The sequence below is a fragment of the Symphodus melops genome, assembly GCF_947650265.1.
Source record: "Symphodus melops genome assembly, chromosome: 1".
Classification (NCBI taxonomy): Eukaryota; Metazoa; Chordata; class Actinopteri; order Labriformes; family Labridae; genus Symphodus; species Symphodus melops.
In genome coordinates, this window is record NC_136691.1 from 15,537,343 (window position 1) to 15,564,496 (window position 27,154).

At 40.0% G+C, this 27,154-nt stretch overlaps 2 long non-coding RNA genes across 2 annotated transcripts in view; both read right to left on the bottom strand.

Annotated features, from left to right (window-relative positions):
• The window catches only part of LOC306841080, a 188,910-nt gene that overhangs the window by 81,510 nt on the left and 80,246 nt on the right, over window positions 1-27,154 (bottom strand). The gene's annotated exons all lie outside the window — the stretch shown is intronic.
• The window catches only part of LOC306841085, a 35,399-nt gene continuing 18,872 nt past the window's right edge, over window positions 10,628-27,154 (bottom strand). Inside the window, exons 2-3 of the long non-coding RNA XR_013781430.1 lie at window positions 16,214-16,298; window positions 10,628-10,711 (exon numbers count right to left, since the gene is read on the bottom strand). This is a non-coding gene — a long non-coding RNA (uncharacterized lncRNA). The remainder of the gene's footprint in view (window positions 10,712-16,213; window positions 16,299-27,154) is intronic.

Genomic DNA, 27,154 nt, shown 5'->3' on the forward strand with positions numbered 1-27,154 from the left:
GAGATTGTTTTGAATGTCCTGTACTTATGGCTTAATTAACAATAAATGTTTTGACTTTGAATGTTTGTTTTTTATACTACAGTCCATGTTCTCTGAGGTTAACTCAGATCAGGTTGAAAACAAAATATATATTTAAAAATGTTAATTGTGTACCTAAGGACACATCAATGAATTAGTCAACAGTACTAGAAAAAAAAACTATTAAAATCTCCACCTTTCCGAAGTCAGAGGGGCGTTGTCTTTGTTCTACATACTTGTATTGATTCCTCTCAGAGGCAAAGAGTGAGATGTCTTAAGGTTGAAAAAACACACAATTGACTCCTGAGCGCTGGAGTCTGAGCCAAATGAAGAAACATTCTAGGTTTCTGGGCCATGCAAATATTGTGTGCTGTAGTAAAATGTGACACATGCGGACACAACTTCCATGCTATGTCTGCAGAATGGAGGCACAGATTGGATGCAGGGGGGAAAAAAGAACCAAAAGGGTCAAGAGATTTTAAGCTGATTAGTTATGACTTTCTATCTGAGGTTATTTCAATACATGACAAACATTTAACTACAGAGAACTGCCCTTTAATTAAGGAGTCATCTCTCACACCGAATATTCTCTTTTAAGTGTTGCAGTACTTTAAATCAGTCTCGGTGTCGAGATTGGTCTTGGGAGCACTCTTTGAAGGTCTCATCCTGGAATCTAAATTTTTATTAGGTCTCGTCTCAGGTCTCAGGTATGTCTTGGCCTCAGTTAGTTTGGTCTTGACCACAACACTATTCTCTTTACCAGTGATATAGATAGGGAGGTAAACACACTTTCAAAGATGTATTGTGCAGGTGACTGTCAGCCTCATAATTCAATGCATGAATCACCTAGCTATGAGCCAATAGAGGACCTGGTCTCATCTAAGTGAGAGCATCCCAGAGTTTATGCTGAGAGAAAATAGAGTTAAGCAGGAAAATCTCTAAAGGAAAAGGCCTTCAGGAAGCATAGCTGAGAGCCAGTAATACATAAAAAGAGGAGGCCATAAGGAGTGGAGTTCTTACACTGATGAAAACTAAAGGTGACGAAATATTTGTTGTGATGGAAGATTTATTTTAGGCATCTCAGGATTGATTTTCAGATCTGAAACAACCTGGAATCGATTGCTTCCCGGAAAGGAAGGCAATCAATCCAAACACTTGAAGTGTGGGATGTTCTCTACAAGTATGTTGTGATTTGGAGTTAATGATGCAAAACATGTGAAACATTGGTCGAATCATTGAAGCATCCTCCTGAAGGCTGAGCTGTCAAAACAGCGTCGAATACATCTTAGAGACTGGGGTTAAGTAGCTGGTTTCCTCTCACACTGTTGTTGTGAGGGTTCTTCTCTGCACTTTGTGAAACACTAAATAAAACTCTGGGTATCAGGCTTCCAGGGCCTTTTAATATAGTGTGAGCGATAGATAATATGAAGCGTTGTTCTTAACAGTGAGCTGAATGCGACACAACGTGCCCCTGTTCACCATTCAATATGATATTTAATGACGTGCATTGCAAAATGTCAGGAAGTAATAGTTCATATTTTCCTTATTCTGGTGAAGGTCAAGGCAGGTCTAGCATTTTACAGCGTAATAAATAAAAGAAGGGGGCGGTCTGAAAATAGTTTGTGCATATTACTCATGAAAAAGGGCTCAATATAACAGCAGTTCTAAATAAAGCTGAGGTCTGCATCTCGGGCTTTTCACGCCATTACTGGGTGATAAAATGGTGCAGTATTGTTGACAGTGTGAGAAGACTCGCTGCACGGTGCCCTTATAGCAGCTGTCTGCTCTGCTGAGGGCCGAGATGAGCCAACCGAGGTGAATATATTACTCTCAGCTCAGTGAAAGTCACAAATACCATTTCCAACTGCTGAATGTCACAGAGATTGCCGTGGTGACTGCTAATGCCTCAGAGCACCAATGGTGTCTATACTGCTGTTAACATCCTGTCTTTAATCATTTAACCAAAAGCCACTCGATGTGAGCAAAACAATATCAATAAAACCACAAAGACTGAGGGTAATTGGTTGTTTACTGTTGGAACTTTTTGGCGTCGGTGCTGCTACATGTAGTGATCGATGCTGGACTATATGCAGTGATTTTTTTTTTCTTTTAAGTAGCTTTGCTATCCAATGTTTTCTTTCAAATACATGTGTAGAAGCTCGAACACAGCAATGTAAGATGTATTGGAGGGAAGCTATTTTTAATTGACGACCCGTTGGACTGCCAAAGTATACCAAAGACATCTGTATAACTATCAGCTCCTTTAAAGCTCATTTCTATCTGTGCAGTAATCAGGGAAGCCAATGCAGATTATATCCCGCATCTTCAGATATTAATGTCTGACACCAAGGTCATTCTCCTGCAGGTTTCCATACCTGTAGTTTTGCTGCATCCAGTGTTTCTCCTTCTGCATATACAATTCCATTGGCCAACCTCTGGCTTCGTTCATACTGGAACAACAAGCTTCAATATTATACATCATTAAATTCCTGTTTTTGCTCTGTCTCCGTCTGTCTCTCTTTGTTTCTCATCGGCACTGTTTGAAGTTTTTTGATGCAATAAGCTGTGATCAAATCTCTAAACAGTGCTTTGCTATGTAATTAGAAAAAGCTTAGACATGCCATCGTATTTTAGTAGTTGATAATTTCAAATGAAACAGCTAATGTAAAATATCATTATTTCATAAAATGACTTCCACAGTTGAAAAAGAGAGACAACAAATGAGTCAGGATTATGGTCAACGACCAACTTGACATTTAAAAAAAAAAAAAATGTTTTCCAGTCCCAGGGAGGGTTTTAAAAAAGAGATTTGTCTGTATTTTACCAAACTTGCTAGATGTAGATGATAAATGGTACATGGTACAGTAAACTGACTTGAACTTGTGTTGTGTTTTTCCAGTCTTGTAACTATCAAAGCCCTCTTACGCCGCAGATCACACAGACACATTCACACACTGATGGTAGAACCTGCAATGTAAAGTAACCAATCTAACTTATTCAAATGCCACGAAAGAAGCAGCTGGAACAACTTGGGGTTAATTACCTTTTCTTCAATTACACAATTAATAATTCCTAGCATGGCTTGTTGAAGTGTTTGGTTGACCCAGTATTTATAATTAACATGTTTTTGTACACGGTAAGCTAGGAACCACCTCAGCCTCACTGAGAGCCAGAAATACTGTATTACAAATATACATTGTTCGCCACTTTCATATTTCTGGATCTAATGAGAAGTAAGCAGAACTACCTCCTCACCGGCTGGCAGTGCCAAACTGTAGCGTTATCAAGTTATCGAGTTGATAGGATTATAATGAGGAAATATCTAAAAACCCAGAGAGAGCATGCCCCGAATTAAACTCATCTTTGTTTGTTTGGTTTCAAGACTGATTTAATTATTCCGTTCATGGAGACGGAAGTTCTTTTTTTTAATTAAAGGTTCTTATCAAATAGAAATAAATAACCTGCATAATTGGCGGAAAATTTCTGGGTAAGTGTTCAAATTACACCATCAACACCTTTTCACAGCAAATCAACCTCAACAATACAGCAGCCAAACAAGAAAAGAGTTATGGAAATGTTTCCTTCATTAAAACTCTGGAACAAGCAGGCGAAACAAAAATAAAGGAGTGAAGCATGTTGCATTCAACATAAGATTGTGTCAATAGGAACAATTGGACTTTTGGAGTGCTTGAAGATTATACAGATGGACGACTGTCGATTTCATGCAACTCCAGATCCATTTGTTCGCTCAGTCAAATTGTGCTCATTTTCACGCTTTGTGCATCCGTCAAGAAGAAAAAATCCAGCTGAATACAGGAAAAAAGGAGCCACTGTGCAGACCTGCATGAACAACAAAAGAAAAACTATTTACAGTAATTGCAAACTAAGAACTGATTTAATGTATGATGGATGGAGGGGATTGCAGTGAATATTGAAAGCCAGTCCGGAAGGTCAATAGCCATATACGTATGTAACTGCTTGTCCTCTACAGAGCCAGCTGTCACTGGGCGAGAGGTGTACTTTGCAAGTCAATCATAGGGATGACAAAGAGACAGGCAACCTGCCACACTCACGATCACATGTATGGGCAGTTTTAGAGTCACCAATTAATCTAACTTGTAGGAAGCCGGAGCACAAGTAGAACATGCAGACTTCCCACAGAAAAGTTTTTGTCAGTCAGGGATTCGAACCAGGAATCTCTTGCAGCACCACCTCCGGGCAGTACATAAAAACATCCATCTTCCTGAAAACTCATCACTGATCACAAACAGAAGAAGAGCTGATGGTGGTTCGGGCGGAGGTGGTTTATCTGGCTGGACGCGGATCATTAAAAGCCGGACATGACACAAAGTAAACGATAAAGTGTTCAAAGACTCGACTGCCTCCGACCTATTGAAGGTAAAAGGTGGAGAGAGCAGAACAAAGGCTTATTGATCTCCCACAGTTTATCTGTATCACAGGCAGCAGCTCACACACACTGCTAACAACACTTTGACCTGTCAGGATTAGGTAAAGCCAAGCTGAAAGGGACAAAAGGAGCATGATGTAAACACAGACACACACATCTGATATCCATTCAGCCATCCAAAAGGTGGGTTAAAGCAGCTCCTCAGGGCTTCATTGCAAGAGAACCGATAATGCACAGAGACACATTAAATTCCACGCTAAAATGGATGTGGATCTATAACAGTTCCTGTTGTATAATTACAAGTGTTTCTGTAAAACAGGAGTATCCAGAAATGCTACATGCTGCCGAGATTCAGGTACCAAAGCAGCAAGCACAGCTCCCTAATCTCAACATGCTCTTCATGTAGGGTGAGAAAAAAAGGTTCTGAGACTGAGTTAATGAAATAATTTAAAGCATGATGCGGTTAAAAGACAAAATGTATAAAAGTAAGAGTTAAGCACCTTGCCCCCAAGTATGTTAGCCTCCTCAATTTTTCACAGCAAAATGGGTGAAATTTGTGTTGGAGAGTGTTTTCCCCACAGGCACATCACAGACTTCTCCACAGATCAGAGATCATCACACCAGAAGAGAAACGTCACGGCAGCAGTCCTGGATCAGTGGTCAGAGACAGTTTCTGTAAAAGTGATGCTCAGCTCACGAGAGCTCTGAACATCTCTGATAACCATTCCTTGATATTCACGTCCAGCCACTGACGCCTCAAACACTCTCCAGCAATTAATGGTTTATCCGATCAGGGACATTCTGGACAGAGCAGTAATAAACTGTCTGATGAATTACCTATGAATGGGAACCAAGAGGAAAATAAAGAAACACATCTGCACAAAGCAAAAACAGACACATCTAAAAACTGTTCATTTAGGAATGGGCTATAATGTGATAATGACTATTAATCTACAGTATGCAATAAACATTTGAATGGAATCACTAGTTAGTTCATAACGTTTCAGAGAAGACATAACATCAGATGTATCTTTTTCTCTGACCACCTGTACGGCATACATTTTAGGACATCCTCAGGTCTCAGACGAAGGTGTCAGACCTCAGACGAAAAAGCATCAGTTCTCAGGAAAACCTCCGTCGGGTGTCAGACCTCAGACTAAACTGCCTCAGACTGAACTGCCTCAGATGAAATGGCCTCACACATATTTATTTTATTTATTTTTAAAATCGAGGGGGGGGGGGGGGGGTGACTAAACGGCCTCAGACATAATTATTTTATTTATTTATATATTTTAAAATTGGGGGGGAGCGTAGCGTTGTCGGGGAACATGCAACGTCATCAAGATGTGACCACAACAACCCTGGCACGTCTATGGGCGCGGAATGAAAATACACAACAGTAAGTTTTAGTTAATATATATTAACAATGGCATAAGCAAAAGAAACAGAACGGCGAACGTTAACTAAAACTTACTGTTGTGTATTTTCATTCCGCGCCCATAGACGCGCCAGGGTTGTTGTGGTCGCATCTTGATGACGTTGCATGTTCCCCGGCAACGCTACGCTCCCCCCCAATTTTAAAATATATAAATAAATAAAATAATTATGTGTGAGGCAGTTCCGTCTGAGGCCGTTTCGTCTGAGGCAGTTTAGTCTGAGACAGTTTCATCTGAGGCCGTTTAGTCTGAGGTCTGACACCCGACGGAGGTTTTCCTGAGAACTGATGCTTTTTCGTCTGAGACCTGAGGATGTCCTAAAATGTATGCCGTACACCTGCAGAGAATACAAACACTACTTGCCAAACAAACACGAGCAGTAGAGAGGGAGTGCAGATCGTACACCAGTTAACAGATCTTAGAAGATGCCGGTCAGGTGGAGGAATATTACAAAGCTGTCTGCAAATTGCTTACATAGCTCATTATTCAGTAATGTCTGCTCTTTTTTACCTCTTTTAACCTCTCCTTGTCTGATCTGTATCGCTCTCTTGTCTCTCAAAGGTCTAAAGTCCATGTGTGGGAAACATTTTCATTGCTCATTTCATCCTCATGGGTCAACTTTTCAGGCCGGAAAGTTCAGCAATTCCCATCCCTGAGCATTAAGTAAAAAAAAATATCTCTGGCTTGTCGGGTATTTGTGCTTTATTAAGAAAGTTCAAAAGTCTTCACAGCATATTTTGGTAAAGGGAGCCCACCACTAGTGACATTTACTCTGCTGTTAATGAAAGAGTGACGCTAAAGTCACTGTGTGTCAGAAGTAAAGTCAGCCAAATGATTCAATTTTACCTTTTACTTTCCAACTGCTCTGCGGTAAATGGTCAATGGACTTAAGCTTTCTAGGCTTCTGACTTATTTAAGTGTGGCAGTGCAGGTCACGCGTACCCATTTACGCACTGATCACAGAGGATTTTGACAAGTGTCCGTCAGTATTCACTAATACCATGTGTACACGTTCATGCCAATTTCATGGTAATCATTGTTAAAGTTTCAAAGGTTGTCAAGGGATCACTTAATCATTGGCTTTTTTGGCATCACAATTCATTAAATTAAAGCAGATAAACTCAGCAAGAGCCAGATTCTTTTTAAAATTGTGTTAAAATTACCTTTTTTACCTTTGGAGAGCTTGTAGAAAAGCTAAAATAAAGAACTTCGTTTGTAGCCCATTTTACCACAATGGTGTAAAAAATGTACGAGAACTTTACTTCTAGCTAATGATGAAGACATAATAGAGTGAAGGCAGTGTTTTAGCTCTTAAACTACATATTTTTCTATTTAATCTGATTCTGATTGGTCAGTTTTTAGATTATTTTAAACACTGTTGTACTGTTCTGCTTCCCCTTCTCTCTAAAGGACACTAAAGATAAAACACTTTCCTTTTTTGTCTCTTCCTTTGGGTGTGTGTTTCTGTTTCAGTATCTAAGGAGACTCTAGGGAAATAATATAGAAACCTTAGCACTTGTGCTAGCACAAAAGTGCTGGCATGTCTCGTTCACAGATATTAGCCTCAATGGCCAGGATAAGATACATCGCCAAACCCCCACTGTGTGTGCTTGTGTCAGCCTCACAGGATTCTACGCCCTTTTAACCATGGGCTGACCCCTGTGGTGCCTTGCATCTTAATCACTGCATGGGCGTGTAGGAGGCGGTAAATCTCAAAGAACACTACCTAATATGTTTGACAGTCGATGTTTAAACATGGATGTTTTTGTTCCACCTCTGTTGTGGTCGCGTAACAACACGTGACTGGTATCCTGAGTAAAAAGGATGGAGCTATATTTATCATTGAGGCCATGGCTGGGTGCGCATTTCAGCAAGGGGGCCATGTAACCTCATTGCTCCCTGTTTTATTCTCCTGTGTTCCTGTACACCTGATCTCAGCAGCAAAACAATGGGCCTCATTTAGAAACAGAGCGTACGCACAAATCTTAAACCGTTTGTACGATCGTTTACCACACAAATCTGGGATTAAGCCATTTGTTTTTATTTGAATTCATTCTGACTGTGAGTAAAAACAGAACTTCCTTAGACCATGCGTAGGCACAAATGATTGACCAGCTTTCTTAGAAATGTTTACATACACTTAATGTTGTTGTTTTTTTAGCTCCATTAGATAAGAGACAGGACAGGGGATATAGTCGGAAATCAGGGAGAGAGAGGGGATGACATGCAGGAAATAGGCCACAGGCTGGAGTCGAACCCGGGCCGCCCGCATTCAGGACTATAGCTTCCACACATGAGGACGCGGACAAACACTCTTTTAACTAAATGCATGACATATTGAAAATACAATCAGAAAAAAATCTAAATAATATTTTAACAACAACAAAGATATTTGTTTCATTGACAACAATTAAACAAGTTAAGTTACAAATACATTGACTAAATGTATGAAATAATCATGATCTGTATGCCTTTTAATCCCTAAAACACTTCTTTAATCTAAAATCTTAAATCTAATCGTTGACTATTCAACCAGCTGATTGATTGGAGCCTATAGGGCATGCAGGGAACATGAATAAATGGGATTTATTCCAGAAATGTATAAAGATCTAGTCTTGCTGAAAGAAACTACAGCCCGTGTTTACAGAAGAGAGTGCATCAGACCGTCAAAACATGTTTGAAGAGTGTAACAAAGGGCTGATAAGCTGATTCCGACCGCCAATGCATGTACCAAATTGCTGCAACCATGTAATTCCCTGGATCGGCATCGAAGCCCACCGACACAACACACTGTTTTGCTTTTTGGGGACATCTCTTGCAATTTATACTTGTTTTCACCTCATCACTCTCAACCTGATACGTCAATCGAATATCTTCATAGTGAGCGATGGGTAGTATTTTGATTGTAGGTTGCGGGCACACCTGTCGATTTAAAATGATTCTAATTCACTAACATACACAAGGTGGTGAGAACCAAATTGGCTTGTATGCACGTGTCATGAATTTCGATGGCAATTTTGCATATGCACTTTTTTTATGAGGAGAGCATGAAAGTTTCTTTGAACATTTAACAGTGAATTAGGCTTAGTGGCTGTGTCCAAAACCAGAAGATAACATAAATCTTAATCTTGACAAGATTACTTGGATAAATAATCTCCAAATCAAAGGCTATACCTAGGGCTAATTTTACATCAGAAAATGGATTCCTCACTTTAAATACCAGAGACTATTTCTTTCTGTGTTGGCATATGGCACAACTGTCCTGTACCCATATTTTCAAAGGAGCTGTCTCAAACCTTTGCTTTACATTTGAAACACAGTAGGTCTCAATCTGAGACCCCCTGATTGACACTTGAACCCCACTGAAAGCCTCAACAGCAACATCTTGGTAGGTCTCTGAGAAAAAAAAAAATCACCTGCAATTGTCTTTATACTATGTCGTGGACCAGAGAGAGACAGACAAGAAAAAGAGAGCGATGTCCGCTGTTTGGTCTTTGAATACAAAGCATGCAACTACAGACAATGTATTTTCAGTTTTGTGCAGCTGCTTGCTACAGATGTGATTCGACACTGTCTTGGGTTTGCTGCATCTTGATAAGAAATCTCCCGGGAGTTGTGTTTTCTTGCACGGAGCCACAAGAGACACTTGGTGCGTTCGGTGCAATCGTCCAAACCATTGGCCATTCATTGTCCATTCTTTGCAACGTACTCAGGTAGTGCAAGTGTGTCATTAAAATGATCACTAACTAAAACATCACAACTTTCCAGTCCACATATTTAAAGAAGAATTCAAATGAATGCATTCTTGTGTGTGAACATGTATCTGACTAACACTTGGAACGTTAATAAACAGATTGGATCATAATTTTTTTTTTTCAGAAAACACACATTGGTGCGTAAAAACTGGTCAGGATGCAGAAAAATGAATAGGAGTCCAAAATCTTCTGGGGATGAACACTATACTAAACTGCAGGCAGACATAGCATCAGCAGTGATGAGAATGCAAAATAATCTGTAATGTACATTCCTGAGGTCCAGCAGTAATCCTCGCTCTCCAGGACCTGAGATCAGGTCTAACCCTGTAATTGTTCAGAGACCAACCGGGTCTGACTCACTGACAGAGCTGTGAGATCTTTGCAGGAGGAGAAACAAAGCCAGACAGAGCTCATTTTGTTGACACTGCAGGAAGTCAAGCAGAATGAATGATACAGTGGATGAAATTATTTAGACCACCAACCCCCCACTAAAGCAGACCGACAACACAGAGCACATATCCACACAGTGTGTCAAAGGATCAAGTACTGTACATGGAGAGTGGACGAGTACAGTGAATAAGCTTATACTAGAAAAAAAATATTACATGTATTATAGACATGGTTTTAGACCATTTAAAAAACAATGATTAAAAAAATATTTAACCTGCAATTGTCCCAGACAGTCTCCATGGGCAAACACTGAAACACTGTCTTTGTATCACACCTCGTGGTTTGTCTGTGGCATCATTAAATGTTTATAGGGACAAAGCATGATGGGTTCTTAACAGCTTACCGTACCTTTGGTCTCAGGAGGATGAGGATGCTCATCACAGATGAATTTGATCTTTGGAGTGTGGCTGTCCTGCACCTGCAGAAACATTAACAGTTGGTGAACATGGTGAAGCTGTAAAGCAGAAAATTCAATGAAAGTGTTCATAAATCTGGCCCTAATATTCTCAGCCCATGTGTGGAACAATCTCCATCAAGAGATTAATTTGTGTACTCACTGGTCTGGAGAATAGACAAATGTCTCCACCGAGACACCTCTACCACCATCTTGGGAGAACATTAGAGGTCAACAGTGGATAATTCAGCTGTGAAAAAGGTCAAATTGAAGACATATGGGTAAATCTCTCAGGACTTGCATTGAATAAATTCCTTAGTGGAAATAAAATTTTAAAAAAGATGAGTTCTCTGCTATTTTTATAGAATGAAAGCAAAAGGAGAAGGTACATTTTACAGATACACTTCAAATGACTTTCATGTCAAACAACAATTATTATTAATTTAAAACGCAATCGAGGTATTGCCATCGGCGATAGCAGCCTTTGGAAGTCACCACTTATTTAAGACCAACTCTTTCCATCCGACCCGCAGATAGACAGTTTAAACGAGACCTTCAAAACTGGGTGCATCTTATACCAGTGTGACCTATATTCCGGATTTTACGGTAAGTGATAGAAAATGACTCGTTCTGAAACATTCAGCTTCTTCCAGGATCCAGACACAAGCAAACTTTAAAATATTGCCAAGAAAATTAATCATTTGATTTTATTAGAGAAGCCAATCTCTCATACTCCCAGGATTGACTGAAAAAGTTTATTAGATTAGTTACTGTAAATGTTCGAAATGAAGCCCAGCCATAAATCATCACTGTGATTATTAATAAAGTAAAGGCTCTATCTTATGTGATAATCACCTGGTAGCATGATAGATCAATTTTAATGACATCTCTTAATCACAGTGCTCAGCAATCAGCAGAGACCAATTAAGGCTTGAGAGATAGAGACCCGCCACCAATAATCCAACATCATTAACTGTTAACGACTTGCAAAGTTCTTTGGACAAATAATTTAAAGTTATTACTATCGCAGAGTGAGCTCTCAAAATTATCTACATGGTGGAGAAGAAGCTGTCTTACTGCATACTGTACATGCAAACAGAAACCCCTGTGTGGTTCTCTAATGATCATGGAAGATTAGGTGGAACGCCTGCTTCATGTAAAATAGTTTTTTGTTCCTTTTTGGATTTAAAAACACTAAAAACACTAAAAACACTGCCCCAGGGGAAAACTGTCAATTGAGGTCAGTGACCGCAGAAAAGTTTGTTTTCCTCTTATTATATCAATTATTCTTAGTAATTTGACATTTGGTTTGCCTTGAATAGACACAGCATGGTGTCTGTCTGGCACCCCAAATCCAGTTTCTATAGTAGATATTTTTGGAGTTCTGTTTCATTTGGCTAATTTGTTCTTCTTTTTAAGGTTTATTGTGGGCTGTTTGTCTTTATTCAGACAGAACACTGGATAAAGAAGGAAATAGGAAAAGATAGGAGATAATGGAGGTCAGACTTGAACCCATGTTCTCCCGCTAAGAGGACTATAAGCTTTCCTACATGGGATGTGACCTAACCACTAGGGCCATCAGAACCCTGGATTATTCAATTATAATAATTTACATTTAACTAAAACTTAAGTCCTTGCAAGGGCCAGTGCTTACAATGACATATTCTGCCATTTAGAAGCCCAGACAAACTAAAACAAGATTTTAGGTTTCATTATAAATGTTTATTCTAAAACAGAGAAACGGCTCAGGTTCATAAAGGAGATGTGAGGAGAGCTGTGGCTGTCCCCGTCATGTTTCGTCTTTGTATGAATTACACAGAGGTCCCTGCCAATGACAGCTGAGCTTTGAGACATTTTCGCTGAAACATGGTCTGAGAAAGGCTACCGATCACAGGGGCCTTGAGACAAATATTCAAAGGCCTGAGTCCAAAACATATCTTTACTCCATGTCCCAAAAAATGTCAAGTAAATATAAACCATACATGTGGGAAATAAAACTAAATGGTTTTAATATTTTCTTTACAGAGGCTAAATGAGCTTCATTTTGAAAGACAGCATATATAAATATATATATATATATAGTGTGTCAGCATTTTGTTGTGCATATGTTGGCTCTTTCCACTAAACAGAACATATGAATTTAACAATGACACAAGGAGACAGGCTACATGTGCGATATAGTGCTGAAAAGCATGGAAACACACACAAGTTAGCGCGACACAATTACTTTCACTTACTCATAAAACTGTCAAAATTCCCCATCCAGAGGTAAAGGCTCTTTAGCTGATTTTTGTATAAAATAAAATATTTAAATGGGAGCTTCCAGCTCAAATGTCCAAAGATTAGGCGTAGGAGGTTGAGAGTTAAGTGCATTTAGACAATTCGGCCCTAACTGAAGGATCAGTGAAGCTGGTATCATATTTCTAAAAGCCTTCAGCGATTGTGTTGAAGAGGACATCAAAAGAGAGGAGGCCTTTCGTAGTTCACTTATCTCTGAAGAGCTCAGGAAGCGCAGGGTTTGCTCATGGCCCCTTGCTCCGTGTTTCAGAAGTGTTTTATGCTTTTTACAACCCCTGATGCTAAACACTCAGCAGCACATTTAAGCAAAGAAATCCCTACCACCACAAGCCAAAGATATAAGACTGCTGTGGAAAGAGCAGAGAACAGATTCAGCACAGTTGGTCTAGTTGTTTCGAAACCAATTCCAACAATAAACAAATACAGCTTTAATGTCCGAAGAGTTTGTCTGGGTTTTTTTATCTTCAGTTCTTTCACAATGACTGACATAGGATATGAGTGACTGCTTGGACTTGTTGGCACTCTGTTGACACTTGTTTCCCAATATTGCTCCACCCATTTAACTGCGATTGGTTCAAACCAGTTCTTTAGGACAGTGGGCAAATAAATCACTCTGTGCAACTGCACGCACCTGCAGATCATTGCAAAATCAGTATGGGTCAGTAGGCTTAAGGCTATAGTCATGGCAACATTAAAAAGCCACTGAGAAAATTTCCGACTTTCATGCAGGTCCAAACCTGGTGACATTGTCAAACTCTCAAGATGATCACCCAACCTATAGATTTAACAAAGTACCATTCTAAACATGTTCAGTCCAGGTATTTTGTCATTTCTTCTGCTCCTCAGTAAGACACACAACCCTCTCCCACAAATCACAGTCAGGAATTCAATACACCAAATCACTGAGCGAGGATTTGAAGCTTTTTGAAGACCAAAAGTACACACTTCTCTGTAAGTCTGCTGTTTACATTTCAAAACATGAGTTGCTTGACTTGAGGTCAGAAAATGTTCGGAGCAGAGAGTGAACAGAGGTTGAATTCAAACCCACTATTGCTGCAACAAGGACTGTAGCCTCTGTACGTACCCCATTATAAGAATATGTTGATACATGATTTGCTTTATCAATAAACTACACTAATATTTGTCTATCTAACTTACTTTCTAATTTATTGGAAACTACAGTTTGTCCCTATGAAAACCAGAAGCAGTGGTTAACCATGTGTTATACTTACGATCAGCACAGCGACAAATACAATGTCCTTGATGAACAAGAAGGTTGTCATATAAAAGGCAATACCAATTTAACCCTAACAGCATTTCCAAAAATCCTGCTTGGGTTCAGTGTTTATCAGAAAAAGTCAATGTGTAATCGGATTCTGATTGGATACAGTCAACACAACACTTCTGATAAGAGCGAATCTACAGTACAGTAGCCATATATTTAAAAAACAATTCCTCAGATCCCGCCATTCATTATTCCTTCTTCTTCTTGAACACTCACCCATGTGTTGTTAAAGACAGTAACAGTTAATCAATGTGTCAGGTCCCCCTGGATTGTTGCATTTAGAAAACAATGCCCTCAAAAGCTATTACAATTCCCGGAACAATCGAGAGAATAATTGCATATTGACAAAAGGGTGTGCAAAGAAAAAGGCTGCATGCATGACCACTCTCCAATTTACTCTTCCATACTGAGGCTCTGATTTGGCCATTTACTGACCACATAGTTTGGGCAGTGTTTTATGAAAATAAACATTATATGATTAAAGTGTTAATCTTGCATTAAATGATTCTGACAGACTTATGACCTCAGTCAGCTGAACTTCCTACACAAGCATTATAAGGACAGTGATCTACTGCTACTGTAATGCACCAATTAAGATTGAACAACATTTAAATCTTAACCTTATTAGGGTGTTTGCTTATGTTGCCTGCTCACTGTGGGCCACAAAAGCAGACATTTTAATTGTTAAAGTTTAAATTAAAAAAAAATAATAATAATAATTAAAAAATAAGCATTTTTACCCAACAGTGCAAAATAATATGTTACTGCTTCGTTTTTGTGAATCAGCCTTAAAACTGCTTTTATTTTTGATTTAACAGCTTCCATTGAAAAGCTTAGTTTCCCTCACAAACAGCTGGTTCAATGTCAGATATCTTTAAAATGTTATCCATGATATGTACTGTGTTTTAAATGAGATGTGCACTGACATAGAAAAAAGCTTTCAAAAGACCTACACAATACAACATAAACACAGAAAGAAGACTGAACTTTAACCGGTCCAAATGGCATCTATTTGCACTCATATCCAACTGCACAATAGCGGCTATAAACTCAAGATTGTAATGGCTGGTGAGTCCTTGAGAGGAACAATTCCCATGTGTTTGGTAAGAGACACTTGCATGGCTGTGCAAATGCTACCATCTATGAGTGACATCCATGAGACGTAATGCAGCAAACAAAGAAACCATTGGGAACAACTTGGAAAAGTAAAGGAGTATGTGCTTGGACATATTCAATATAACATTCTTCCCAAACTGTGACTTGTGTATACACTTTTAAATTATCCAACTCACTGGTTCATATTGTTTTTTATTCATTTGTTTTAATTAATATTCTTTATTATACACAGCTGAATTAATTAAGTCACTGAGAGAGAGCAGGGGGCAATCGTTGATATAAATTGTGTACATGTGTGCATCTATGTCTCACTACATCACCATTAAGCTTTCAGCAACATGAATGTAAAATATTTCTTTATTTTGTTCAAAGTAACCTGTAACTCAAAAAGACTCTTGTGATGGGACATACATTTCTAGGCAGCTTAGTTGAGAAGTGCCTCCACTCTGGTGTGTTAATGACACTATAACATATTCTAAATCTTCTCAGTCATTATTTGGAATATTAATTTTTTTGAGGTCCTCCCACATTAAACACACAATAGCTAAGAAACACGTCAAAATAAACGCACATTCATCCAGGTGCAGGTACAGAACACAATCATTAATATGTGTTAATATGTGTTTTTACATGTTGCAAATCTTTTTTGAAAGGCACAAAAACAAAATTGTTGAAATATCAGCTTACTTTTTAACTGGCTGTTATGTGCCAGACTATTTCTTCACTTCATTCTTCAGTAGTGGCCTGCTCGTTCAGGAAAATAATCCCAAAACAACGTTTGTTATAACTTCCATAAAACCCCTGTGTCTTGTCTGTAACATTCAAAGATAAACACTCGAGAAAGGCTAAAGCTTCTCACTGTCAAAGTGCTATCTTCATGTGTTTACGATGTGTTCTCACCCAAATGGTGAAAGCAAGATATATCTAATATCAACACCAATCATCCGTGTTTTTCAAGGATATATTTCAAGTCCTGCCAGTGGATAACTCTGCTCTAAGAACACAGCTGTCAGTGTTTGAATCACACTGAGTTGTTCAGTGTGTTTTTCTTACCTTGGAGTTATGTAAGTGGCGAGAGTATTTTATTGTGTTGCTGCATCCTTCACAGGTCCCTGGTGCCCCAGACAGGAACGTATAGCTGCAGGTTTTAGAAATACAAAGTTTGCCGAAAAAAACACGTCAGCGGGTTTTTTTGGACCAATCTATCATAAGCCGTGGTCTGTTTATTAAAATGAGGTAACTGTATGAGAAGAGAGGGAATATTAAAGCAATCTGAGGAGTAATCAAGATAATTGGCTGACAGGTTGTTTGGAGGAAGAGTAGGAATGGGACTCCCTGTATATGTAGCCTGAGAGAACAAAAGATACTGTCATCTTCAAGAAAGATTTGACTTACAATCACGGCTTGGGCAAGAGATGGCCAAGCGGTGGTCACGCCTCATGTACGGAGGCTATAGGGTTCGATATCAACCTGTGGCTACGACTGCATGGAGGACTGCTGCCCAGCACCCAACCTCATTCACACCTCTGACCTTTCCTCTGCACACTGTGACTGCAGCTGCATGGACTAACTTAGGAAGAGGGTAGACAGTTGCTCACCCATAGGGGATTTTGTTACACCTGAAGAAGGAAATGGGAGATCTGTAACAATTTAGCACCTTATTTCAGTAATGTCATTCTTGCTTAAATGTAGATTTTAAAACGAATGGAAAACAATCCTGAACAAATGAAAAGGATATGCTAGTTGTGGTTGAAATTTGCTCATAAGTTATGACTCCTTTAAACAAAAAAATCCACAGTGGGGAATCTTTGAATTACATGTGAATCGTCTAATTATCCATAAACCCTTTTACCACTTTGCAGCCACCCACTCACACCAATAATATACAGAAACCCTCTAAAGTTCCCATTGGGCTGAATTTACAGTGAAATTCTCTTTTTTTGCCTCAGGTGACTAATATAATTAACAAATTGCCTTCACCACCAGGGGAGGATGAAAAACATCAACTATTACTGCAATGACAGCAGGAAAGCAGTTACTCAAAGCAACATACTGTATGTTTAGAGCTACAAGGCATTGTTGGACAGTGAGTCAGAGCTGAGCTCTGGACCTTTCTCGCTGACCCATCTTTCGCCGAAAACTTCAAACAGTCAAAGACACAGACCAGCACAAACAGATGCAGCAAAATGGAAAGTGTGACACAAAAGAACAAGTCACTGGCTTATGGGATAGTGCTCGTCAGAGAAGGAATGGTCGCTAATATATTCTCCAACTTTCTGTTTGTGTTTGTGGTCTTTATTTGCCCCATGGCTTCAATAGCGTAGTGTGTAAGCAATGTAATCCTGTGTCCACGGGCCACTGATCAAGAAGCTTACTGCTTTCCAGCTGAATAGAACCTCATTAAGGAGCTGCAAACAGAGCCTGGATCTGTGATTAAAACAAACATATTCAGACTAAAGAATACCTGCTACATCAATGCTAAATCTATGCAATTAAAGAAAAATATATTTGCATAAAAAGTGAAGCTGACATCTCCCAGCACAAGTCAAACGCATGAGGCGAAAGTAAAATGGACTGTTTATTGTCTTAAAGGTAGAGTATCAGTAGCATATTCCTTGCAATTAGTTTTATTTAGTTTGATAGTATGTGACTTACATTGTATGATTATTAGATGCTACATGATGAGAGCATCTGCTAAATATCTTAGTCATGGAGGAAGATGAAATGGAAATAATTTATCTTTCATTTTGTACACAAACGACTCACCAAACACGTTTATATATGAGAGTCCAGGGATTTAGGGTCCAGGTCTCCTTCATTCATACCTGCCCAAGGTGAAAGATGTAAAATATGGTAACATTGTGTTTTATTCAGTGTGTTACTTAGATTTAGTTTTAAAGAAAAGTGAAAAATGTTTATGTCATCTCTTGCTTTTCCTCTGTCATACAACTTTCCTGGTATCGCTTAACAAATGTTTATAGATCAGTATGTTGTGTCTCATCCATTGCATTTGTAAGTGTTTATACAGGATAAGACTGTTCACCAACTGTGTAATCGTCTGCAGCTCCTGACAGGACTCGCCTGATCACACAGGGACAATCATGTAAGAACTGATGCTCCAGGGTTACAGTAGAACAAATAATGTAGGATTGTGGGGGGGTTTTTTATGACGGAGACAGCCACAATGAAAGACGAGTATGAAGGCTAGACAGATTGTGAATAAAAGAAAGAGGCCAGAATTTGAACTAGATTTGTCTGGAAAATGGAATACGTAATCTGGATAAAGAAAAGCAACTTAATGCTCCCAGCATGCACTGCAGCTGACATGTCAACAAATCAGAGCTGTAACTCGGCGCCTGCCAGGTGTAAGAGTCACGCAGTGTGATAGTGTTTGCTAAAGAAAACCTGCTGATGTTTCTCTGGTCTTTGTTCTGAATTGCTTGTCTACTCAAAAAAAAAAAAACATGATGTTTAATATCAACACCTGGATTTGCTATAGCCCAACCTGATTGCCTGCTCTGCACAGAGAAAATAAAGAATTAGAGTCATGTCTATGCATGCAGAAGAGCTGAAGTTACTCAAATTAATCTGCAATGCCCATGTTGAGTTTAATGCAGAAACATTTAACCTGGTAAACAGTGTGCTCACAGACTGGATATAGACATTTTAGTGATCTGTTTTTTTAGAGGTGAAGTTTTTTTAGAGGAAGTACTTTACCAGAGGAGTTGAGAAATTCCTGCTTGATTTTTCAAGCTTCTTGAAGGTCTATGTCTCATCACTTCTGCTCTGTTTTCTCTGAGTCTCAGACTGGTTATTTATGTTCTTGGTCTTGAATTAGTCTCATTTCCTCAATGTCTTGGTCTCTTTTCGAACTCGGAGCACTATGGTCTAGGGTATGTCTCGGTCTTGCTTAGTGTGGTCTTTACTACAAAACTTTCTGAGTCACAGAACGTAAAAAAAACCCTAATGGATACAGTGTGTATCAGAAGCAGATTGGATGGGAATGTCAGGTAGTACAAGGGGACATGAGTCGAGAGCTGCCGGTGTGTAGGTCATATATCAATTACTGCTCTGAGTTTTCAAAGCCAAACTAGAGGTATTACGACACCCATCTTTAAAACCAAAGCAAGCCCCAGAGTAGACAGCAGACATGTTAGGGCAGCTCTGTGAACTGAAAAAGGGTAAGAGGGGATATTGGAACTGAAGTTGACACAAAAGATGACAGAGACATAACAGGTGCAATCAAAGTTTGAGGCATGCATGCTTGGTTGTCAGTTGTGTATGTTAATAGGATACATCTACAGCGTGTATTCTTAAAAAGGCTGTGAGCCATGAAGGCAAGTGGTAAAAAATGATGAAAAAGTCTAATGAGTTGTTCATTACGTCTTCTGTACAGTTAAATACGTTTTTGCTTTAAGAAACAAGACTACACAAGCTACATAAAGTAATGTATAGACTAACCTTATGTTGAGGTGATACCTTAACCTTGTCTGACATATATACAGAACTAACTCTCCCACCTACACTGTCGATCTCTCCCTGTATGCCAGCATCTGGACATGATGTGATGGTTTACTGTATCAAGGCTGTGCTCAACAGTAAAGGTCAGTTGTTGCTTCCTCCTACAGAAGACTGGTAGCCAACCACTCCAGTCTAACTTCTGATTTATTGATCTGCTGAACTCGGCATGAAGGCTAATTTAGTGTTTAATATTGAAAATCTTTACTTCACCACAGAACTATAATACATTTTCTCGAAATGAAACTGACACAGCCTTGAAATAGTCAGCAATACACTGCTGCAGCCTGAATGACTGTACAAAGAAGAGGATAGAAGGGAAATATGCTTTTTTATAATGTGTGTGTGTTGCTGTGGAATTTTTTACAGGACGAGGTTGAAGGTTATACAGCAAATAAGAGGCCAGGACATATAGATAGATGGTGTGAGAAATGCGACTTAAAGACTGGAAATCGTCCAGAGTACCAGCCCATCATTAATCAGTTAAGAAGAAGCACATACACCTCTACCTGCCTTTCACTAATACTGACCGAAGGCACACCTGCTACTGCTCACCAATATTTCTTTATAGATGTGACGCACACTCGCACCCTTATAGCATCATTTACCTGTTAGAAAGTGATGAAAAAGAAACATAGTCTTTGTTCAAGCATTTCAAACAGATTCAACCTCAACCGGCCCTAATTGCACTCCCCATCTCCTGCCTAGCCAATCAGCTCTGTGAGGAGAGACAGGGAGCAATGGGAAAGAGGGTGCAGGAAAGAAGAGTTGGAGAGAAGCAGGCAGGAGTTAGAGGCGTAGAGAGAGATATGATGAAGATATTTGATGACTAGCACGATTTGGGACTCAATCTGAATTAGCTTTAAAATCCCTGAGAGACAAAAAAGGGACTGAAATGTAAAATGTAGCAGTACACAAATAATGAAAATACAAAAAAAATCACTTTTTATTTTGTCCATGCCTGCAGACTCAGATTCAGACTGTGTGTGGTGGGTAGGTTGACATTTGGGGATAAACTGGTGCCTTGACAGCTCAGTAGGGTCCAGCGCTGTGAAGTTGGTTAATCCTGAGCAGCATGGATTAGCCAGGCAAGGAGAGAATAAACTCAGCAGGGGGGCTCACAGAGTTATCCTCCAAAACATACAGTTCAGTGCTTCTGGGGCTCCCAGGGATAACTGTGCGCACACACAAACCTAAACCACTTCTTATTTCAGCCTCAGACTCTGTCTAACCTCATGCATAGGAACAGAGCTACAGTACACAGTAACACTCACATAGTGTACAACACTTCATTATATACAGAGCGAGAGGCTGGAGGAGGCCTGGGGAGAGAAGAGAGGGGGTCTTAACAAGAGCCCACTGGTTTTAGTGTGACTGATTGTGCAAAGCTCACAAGCCAACCTGAGGGCAGCTGCACACACACACACACACACACCTACACACACACACACATACACACACACCTACACACACACACACACACACACACACACACCTACACACACACACACACGTGTACACACACACACACACACACACACACCTACACACACACACACACACACACACCGTCCTGGCTCAGTCTTCTTCTCTTTCCGTTAATATATTTATGTCTTTTGCTGAAGGGTTTGAAATATTGTGGGATTCTGAGTGAATTGTCTGGAGGCAGGACATGATGAAAACAGTGGACAAAGAAGCAGCAAAGTTTGATTTTATGATGGGTGATATAGGCATTTTTTTTGTCAATACTACTGAACGTATTGATAAGAGGAGAGATCATACCTGTGGGCAAAAAAAGATGAAGATGGTGTTCTTTATGCATGGCAATTATAACAGGACAAGTGACCTATGACCCCTACTCTCTCACAGTTGCAGCTATAATACCTGCTGCTTTTATTCACAAGCTCACCATGGCTTAATACATTGTAATAAGATGCCATCCCAGGAAAAATCTGCTACATGCACGATTGCTCACCCCCAAAAATGTCAGACATTTTAAGGAGTTTTGTGTTTGTGTGAAAGCAGGGCAAAAGAGTGACAGGGGTCTCTCTCACCTCTGCTGTTCCCCAGCAGGGTACCTTTCTCTGTGTAGCTGACGTCCCAGTATGCACAACACCCGTCGGCATTGAATACTCATTTCATATGGAAGCTTACAGAGGGCTCAGGCGCGGTTCAGAGTGATATAACTTCCTGCTGGAATCTCCATCTTTCTGCATCTTCTTTGTCATGTTTTTGTACTGATGAAATGTGTCGGAGCAGTGATTCAGCGCTCCTACACAAGGTCTCTGAGGCATCATGACTGACCTACAGCATCACATTCTCTTTGAAAAGGCCCATTGAGCTGGTGAAAAGTGTAACTCCATTCCAATCAAAAACGTAAAACTCAAGAAGCAGATGGAAGATGGTTGTGTTCAGGGGAGCATAAAGGAACCTCTTAAGCGAGATCGAGGGGGAAGGTGGTAAAGTGCAGGGACCTTTATACAGCCACACCAATTGTCAGTGTCAGTTAATGAAGCGGAAAACAAAACATGAACAATAAAGCGCTTTTCACAGCTTTTTACGGGCTCATATTTATCTACTCCAATCCAAAAGGCCGCTTTAGTTTGAAAAGTCATTAAAAAAAAAAAAAGAAAACATGATCTGTTCATATTGCTCCTCTCTCCACCAGACTTGTTTGCCCAACAGCTTGACATCCCTGATGAGAAAAGCAAGCTGCTGCACTCAGTGTCATGTCACAACAGTCTTCATGCAATATTAACTCAGCAATAGAGCTCTGAGAATGCACAAACCTGGTTATACTGTGCAATAAATAAAACAAAACCATCTGTGATTGACATCATTTAGACACCCATGAATTATTCAATATCTGTGATCATATCCGTTTGCCAAAGGATCAACAAGCAGAGGAACAAGCAGGCCTAGAGTTCCTGATTAGAGTTAAAAGCCTCCTGAACTCGACTGCTCCCTTCCCGAAAAAATCTGTCAGTTATAAGTGAAGACAGCAGAGACAGGAATGAGCCCGCTCTGTATCCGGAGTGTTTATTTGGACCTCCTGCTGTTCCCAAAGAATACTGTAAATGCGGGTGAATTTCACGGTCAGGAGCATGAAACCCTCAATGAGATGGATGGAGAGATGGAGAGCGAGGGAGGCAGAAAGGACTGCCAATTAGGAGGGAGGGTGCTGGAAGGTGAGGGTAACTGAAGCTGGCTGATGTCATACACAAGTAAGAGCACAGAGGTTTACATGTGTAAAACAAGCAGAGGGGACACACAGACATGAAAAAGACTGTTTATGGAAGCAATCTCTGCAGCCATCACTCTATGAGCAGAGCAAATTAACAGCTGTCACAGTGTTACAAAATGTTCCCCAGCATTCTAATACGATCCTCATCAGCCATCAAACAAGGCAGCCATTCTCGCACGCACACACACACACACACTAATGATTTCTGAATATTATTAGCTCTTCATATTACAAACTTCTCTGGAGACCTCTGCAGCTCCTTCTCCGAGTGTGAAGGCAACAAAAAAGGTTGGAGTAACAGTTTCCTTTATCTCCTCCGGCCAGGGTTTAGTCCTGCTGTGGACTGGCTGCCTCCCTGCTGGAGTCTCTACCCTCTTTAAGAGTTTTGTTCCGACAATGTTCGAGCTGCAGCAGAGCTAACTGTCTGGTAAGCTAGCACAAGGTTTCTCAAGGAAGCCATGAACAAAAGCTTTCAGAAATGGAGTGAAAATGATCCTGATCATCTTCAGTAGCTCTGAGAAGCATGTAATGATTCAAAAATGAATCTGAGGAAAAGATCGTGCTCCTCTTCAGTTAAAATCCTTTAAGCATTGATAAGTCCATGCTACCTTTACAATACAAAGAAGTATACTCAGAAGCCTATCACAGTGAAGGATTTTGGGGTGGCACATGGGGTGGCCAATAACATTTCAAGGGGGCCCATGACAACCCTGGCCTTCTGGACACTCTGTAGAGTGTTACACCTCTAAGATTTAGTGGATACACCAGCATGATAATAAGTGATAGGAATAAACTGTCCAGGCTGTGCCCTCTCTAAAAGCACATCACCCTCAACTTGTTTACACAGTCAGAGAATCAGGAAACCTTACAGCACCTGACTTCAGTTTGACTCACTCGCCATGTACTGTAGCCGTTTCTAAAAAAGACTAAATAAAAGCCTGGGTTGCTAAGAAACATGTCATTTGACTTCTCCCACAAGTTGCCCAAACAGCCTGAGAGCTCCATTAGCTTTAAAGTGATCACGTTGGGTAATAGGACCCTGACCTTGTGTTACAAATGGCTTGCTTCAAACTCAAGCACAGAGAAATTTCCTTCCAAATATTAGCCGTTAAGTCTTGCTCTGTGCGTGGGTAATTTCTCCTTCACTATGTAACCATTAAGAGTGCAGCACCAGCCAGTAATTCAAAGTAGAGGAGGCCTCTGGAGGTTCATGGAGGTAGAACATTTTCAATTTTACATAGCTGATAACTAAGTCCAGTGGTCTTGGTGGTCTTGGGCGGTATCAATTTCATTATAATATCTTAACTGTGTGTTGAGTGTACGACATAGGAAGGTATTTCTTAAAAATAAAAAAAATATAAAACACGTTACGTTGCTGTAACGATAACATTCACAGTTTATAACCTGGTTGCTGACCTAGGCTTTGCTCTACGGTAACTTTCCTGGTTTTATAAATTAATTTCATTTTTCTATTTTGCTTTTACATCAATAAAGGACACCTGCAACTTCCGTTTTAAATAACATAACACAATTATACTCTCCAATCATCAAGGTTCATTGCAGATAAGCGTATCTACACTGCTCGGTTTAAGTTAGGAGTGCTGTGTTGTGACCACAGATTTGCTCAGATACTGCACTTGAAGGCAGCAGAGATGTTTTTACTGACAACCTACCACAACAATGGCAGCTGGGTTCTGCTTCAGCTCCCCCGCACAGGTAAATTGGAATAGATTAATGGATGGATAGATGCTTTGGGCCTCAGAGAAGCTGCATGACAACCTGTGAAACGAAGATTTCTTCTGAGGCCTAAAAATCCCTGTCAGCCCTCGAATTAAGCTTTTCGGCGATGGAGGAATCAAATCTGTATCCATTATGGGGCAAATCTTTGATCTCCCCCCGTCATAATGACACTGTGTGGCAACATTATGGGGAAATATCAAATTAGCCTGATTCATTTGGAGGACTGTTGTGCATCGTGAAAAGCTTTGGAGATCAATTGAGCCTCTGGGTAATGAGCGTCAGCGGCCCTCTCTAATGAGCCCAGTAATCTTCTTTTCATTACTTTAGTTCATCTCGCTCTGCCGTGCAGGAGGAGCAAGCTCCACTGTTGAAACTGACTCAGCCCAGGTTAGAGAGCCTCCCTGTGTTTTATTTTTTATTAAGTTGCAGACGAAGTTTTTTTATGGCTTTATGGTATCAGATCCTGGACTGCGAGCCTGAAACAGGTCAAGGCTACTGCCATTTTTCTTAAATGAAAAGACTTTGTCTTCTCTCCTGTGAGCCTCCTTCCATTCATTAATGACCATGTTGATTGTACTGAACTGAACTGGTTGTCTATGCTTCTTCAAATGTGTTGGATTTATTTATTTTTGGATGTTGTTTGTCTATGTTCTGCCTTTTAAGGGTTTCATCTGCTTTTCTTTCATTTAGTATCTTTTTTTTCCACATTGACTGCTTAAATTAACTCACTTAACGATTCTGTTTCTGTGGCAAAGCCAATTTCGGATTTTTCTTTTCCTTTGTGCACATTCTTCAATGCTCTGCTTTTTAAGATCCTTTTATACTATCTTTGGATTTTCATATTGTAAAGATGCTTTCAATTCAATATCATAAAAACAAAGATAAGGAAATATAGCTATGGCTATGAACTTTTCCACTTCAGTCTATCTGACCAAGTAAACAAATTATACAACAAACACTTATTTCCATTTGTCATTTATCTACATTCAATTCATTTCTTTTCAAACTTACTCGAACCCCCCAGAGTCTTATTAGGCAAACTAAAGGGATTCTGAACGCTGCTTCAGTGTTGGTTTGTTTGACTGTGCACATGCACAAGTGTTTATAATCACCTCGTGGACATGTGCATGTTTTTCTCAGCACTTTCCACTTGATCAGACACGTCAGGGAGAGTCCACATCTGCGCGTTGAGCCTGCCGTGCTGCTCTGACCCCTGAAGCCGAGAACACATAAGCCGACACAACTGAACACCAGGCTGTCAGAACACAACAAAAAAAAATGAGAGCAGCACTGCAGATGGGGGAGTCAAGGCATCGGATCAGATCCTTACGTGTGTGTATGTGTAAGTTTTCACCTTATAAATAAAACCTCCCAGGGATGGCTGTCAGTCAGTTAGACGTTTGAGGGGTTGGGTGGAGGGATAAAGTGATAGAGGACTTAAGGATGGAGAAGAGTGGTTTGAAATGAAGGGATAACCAGGTCTTGGAAGCTACAGTTTTTTTCCTGGCATTGTTTATCCCTCTGTAGTTTGGACATGTCTTCTTCTCTATATTCTAACTGACCTTTTGTTTTGTTTCAAAACTCTTTGTATTTAGGAGAAATACAATAATCACAGGCTGTAAGCAACAACCTATCTAAAAGGAACCATGTTTGAGACCACCTCTTCAAGTTGACTCAAGCACAGCACAGTATTGATCTAATGAACCACACTTTGGGGTCAGTTGTACTTGGATCTGGCCCCGGGTCCCTGATAGGAAACCACCCTTAATGGCGTCATGAATTGCATGGCGTGGCAACCCCCCCCCCCCCCCCCCCCCAAAAAAAAGGGGAAAAAAAGAGTGTATTCTGAAAGATGGAAGGTTTGTATAAAAGCTAGATCTTAAAGTGAAGTTGATGTAGAGTGTAAGACATACACTCCTCAAACTCTAGAAATAAAATCAGAAAAGGATGAGCTGAAGAGCAATATACCGAGCGATTAAGACATTTCTCTCACACTCTACTGCATCCTTCTTTCGGAGTTTGAAAAGTGAAACAGAGCAACAAATATTGGATCTTCTCACAAAGACAAACCAGGCTGAATAATAACATGGCGCAGGACTATAATCAACGTCCAATCAAAGTCCTGACATAAAAAGATTTGAGATTCCATCAGTCATACAGGTATTTATCTAATGATTATTTATGCTCCTCCCAACATGTAGTTCTTGGTCTACTTTTCTTTGCTTTTCACTGCGTGGTGGAAACTCTCTGAGGAGCTGCTCGATGGTGGAGGTGTGACTAAGATAAAAGTCATGCCTTAAGGCTTCTGAACCCACAGAACTAACTGGTTCTATTGTCTCCAAACGGTGGATACAAGCCAAGCTGTTGTAGAGCCGATTTAATGAAATCCATGAGATCATTTTATGCAAGCACATAAAGGGATGTTTTTCTAGCTTGTGTAATACTGCAAGAATGTACCATTGATAACTTTTTTTTTTATCAATTCCAAAAGA